This window comes from Trachymyrmex cornetzi, unplaced genomic scaffold (assembly GCF_001594075.2).
Source record: "Trachymyrmex cornetzi isolate Tcor2-1 unplaced genomic scaffold, Tcor1.1 scaffold168, whole genome shotgun sequence".
Classification (NCBI taxonomy): domain Eukaryota; kingdom Metazoa; phylum Arthropoda; class Insecta; order Hymenoptera; family Formicidae; genus Trachymyrmex; species Trachymyrmex cornetzi.
In genome coordinates, this window is record NW_017296287.1 from 189330 (window position 1) to 193268 (window position 3939).

Consider the following 3939-nt stretch of genomic DNA (forward strand, 5'->3'; position numbering starts at 1 on the left):
AGAGAGAGAGAGAGAGAGAGAGAGAGAGAGAGAGATACGTTAGGTAGTTTGTAAGTTAGTGTAAGTTTTTTTTTGTAATGTAGATTAAGGTAGTATTAAGGTAGTTTTAAGGTGCGGAAATGTAAATAAAAATGTAACCCTAAGGGGAAGCAATAAGTATTTATCTATTTATCTATCTATACAGATAAAAGTGTAAATTTTGAAAGCTTTACATTTTGGAGAAATAATATATCGTCAGATATATAAGTGTAAATTTTTAAAGCTTTACATTTTTGAGAATACGCTTTATGTATGTTCATCTTGAATTGGGATTTTGAATAATATATCAATTACTTTTCATGGTAATATATATTGTTACGTAATGATGTCAATTTTTAAAAGTTTACATTTTTGAAGATCTGCTTACATTTTTTAACATGGCCTGATCTTTTCATTGTAATGATATTTATGGGCTATATCACATACTTTTCAGAGTATATATATGGGGTAGTTTTCTAGTAATATATATGCAAGTGTCACAATTGTATATATTTTCGATTCTTGTCATGTAACTTTCTATAAGCTACAAATCATGCAATACAGTTAGAAAAAATTGAAACATATGGTACATATAAACCTGTATGAGTTTTTACATTGAAAATGATCCGATCGGTATCGAAACGTCTGTACGAATATTAAACATATTAAAATTTTAATTGGCTCATAGCCCTTCGTGAAATTAATTAACAAACTAATTATTATTTCATTTTGGACTTTTAGCCTAAAAAGAGGCGGATGAGGAAGAAGCGAAGAATGTAAAATAACCATTTATAAAAATTATATGTAATTTATGCATATAATTTTTATAATACATATAATTTTTATAAATGACTATAAAAAATTGATATAATAAACACATATCTACGTGTCTTTGTTTACTTTGATAATTACTTATATTATTAGAATTGTGTAATTAAATTTAATATTTCCGAGGACTATATTTACATTACGCCAAATTGACTAACAGACAACTTATAATCGTCATAAATATAATTCTACTTGCATTTTTAAAAATAATCTACTTAAAATTTTTGATTTAGCGAAGACAATGCCACTTGGACATTACTTTTACATTTGGTAGAATTATTTGGTAGAATTTAACTTGATATTTAGACTGAACCATATAGTTAGTTTTTTCATGGTACAAATGATACGTGTTATTATAATACAATAAATAAATAATATATCTTTTTTTTAAATATATATAAATAGAGAAGACAGTTTCAATTATATTTAATAAATGATACGTACATCAAAATTAACTAGATCGTAAATATACTAATTAAACTAAATTTATTTCGATTACAACAAAATAAATTTTTATTTATAATCTTTACGTGTAATATATTTAAAGAATCATTAGAGTAATACCATTCCGATTTTTTGCCTGTTCCCAACATACACATGTAGTGACCATGATTCATTTCTTCGCCCTCGTGAAGTATAGCGCTTATTACCGACTATCTATAATTTTTTTAGAAGTACCGTTTACAAAAGTGTATAAATTGAGCTATATTACTAAAACGGATAAGGTCGTTTCGAATACGATTTTCTTCTTCAGAACAGTACCCTTACATTCCTTACAATTGTCATTTATCGTTTCCCATTTCGAAAATTCGAAATCAATCAAAGTTTGCAGAGTGACACCTTTTTCCTTTTCAATGTCAACTGTATAGATAATATCAGCAAACAACTCTTTCCAGCGTAGTTACACTGTAATTACATTTGGCATTTAAACAAGATGTTACGTGCTTCAAATCGAGTTCTAATACATCATCGATTTACGAATACGTCGACGTTAGAACCGTGAGAAATTCCCAAACATCTTGTTGTATTCGTTTTTCGAAGCGTTCTCCGACAGATCTTCTAACCGCTAGAATGTTGTAACGCTTACGCTCAACGTACACGCAGACAGCATCAGTCAATGCGTTCGCTACTTTATTTTTCAGTATTTGTTGCCTGTTACGTTTCCTCGCAAACATAATTCTGCACATCATCAATGATATGAAGTATGGCCCACCGAATTATCGAGTGGAACAATCTGATCGGGAAATATTATCAACCATACAAGTCGAAGTGTATAATCAGAATTTCTTTCGAGTAGCTATAGAAACTATCTATCATCGTTTCCGTTAATCATTCTTCAGAAGGTAAAATGTTCTTCTCCATATTACCGTAACAGAACTTGTGACACTGACGATCTATTTTCAGTTGGAATTTGATTCCTTTTTTCAATATGGAATTATTACTTAAGGGGATGCTAAACCTATTGCGCAACTCGATCAAGATCGATAGTACAGACTTTTTTAATTCCAAATTCGATAATAGTGGTGACATCTTTGATTCTTTTTTTATATCATATTATATAATATATATCATTCTGTCTTACTCAAACGCATACATCTGTTCTTATCTAACATATGCCAGCACCATCTATCGCAAGACCGCGCAACTACTGCTACACGGAATTTCGGCTCTGAGATAGTCCCAGTCTTCGCAAAGCACCTGTATACACGTATTTTCTATTCGGTGGAAATATTTCTTTTCTAGACTTTCAATCTTAGTTCTAAAAACTCGGTATCGTTCGTTTCAATAATGTGACCTCAGCTGCACGCTTATTTTCAAGATGTATGGACTCTAAAACTCTTATATCAAGCAAATATATATCTGAGGTGACAGCTGTACGAACCAAGTGAATTTTTAACGAATTTTAAACTTTTTTTTTATTTTCTCATGAAATCCAGTGCAGCTGAGGTCCGTCTGTGCGTACTTTAATTTAAGTAATAATACTTTTGCAATCCATACATCCAATACGGAGATTTTTCACCGAATGAAAATGTGGTAAAACAGGAGGCTTTAGCATCACCTTATAGTAGACCTGCGGAAAACGTACTTGTTTTCCCACTACATTTTCTGCAACCTTCGGAAGGTTTAATAGTCATCCATCTCACGTTAAAAAGTTATTAAAGATGAAATAGGGAATTCAACACTGATGACGCTAACCGTGACATATATTGTCAAGTTAATGACCTTTAGTGACCATCGAAGAGTTTCGTTAGTCGCTCGTTGATTATTACTGGGGGATTCACCTTTGCAGGCTTCAAAAAAATCGAAATTTTTTTTTATTTATTTTGATTCTTACACTGAAAAAAAAATTAGTAAATTCAAAAAAAAATTTGGATTGAAAAATGACTGTTTTGTATGTTTACAAAAAAGTTATTTTTTTATATTAAAAAATTTAGTGTTTGCGAATCAAAAAATATTGGTTCATAAAGAAAAATTATTTTTTCGAATCTAGTTAATTTTATTTATGAAACCAAAAATATGTGCTTCAATTGAATAAATAATATTTTAAAATAAAAAACACATTATGAGATAAGAAAATGTTTTTTTCTAATATAAGTATGTAAATTTTTAAAATAAGTCTATTTTTAAATCTAGTTTTAAATAAATTAAACAGTTTCTTTTCTTACAGTAGTAATAAAAAAATATTTCTTTAAATAAAGTATTATTTGGAATAGAATAAATTACTTCTAAGATTACAGAAATTATTTAATTTTGTAAAAAGTAAATATTTAGTTCTGCGAAATAAGTAATACATTTTATAAATCGTGCAATAAGAAAATATATTTTCAAAATTAAAAAGTACACTTTAAAATATAGAACTTGTTTACTAAGCTTGAAAAAGCGATGTTTTTCTTTAAGTGAATTATTTTTTTGTGTAATAACAAATTTGTTTTATAAATTTGCAGTAACGAAATATATTTAAAAAAACACATTTTTTTTAACAAAGACAATTTTTCATTACAGTCTTAAAAATATTTTTTTTAACAAAATATAAATTATATTTATATTGTGTTAAAAAAATATTTTTAAGATTGTAATAAAAAAAACTGTCTT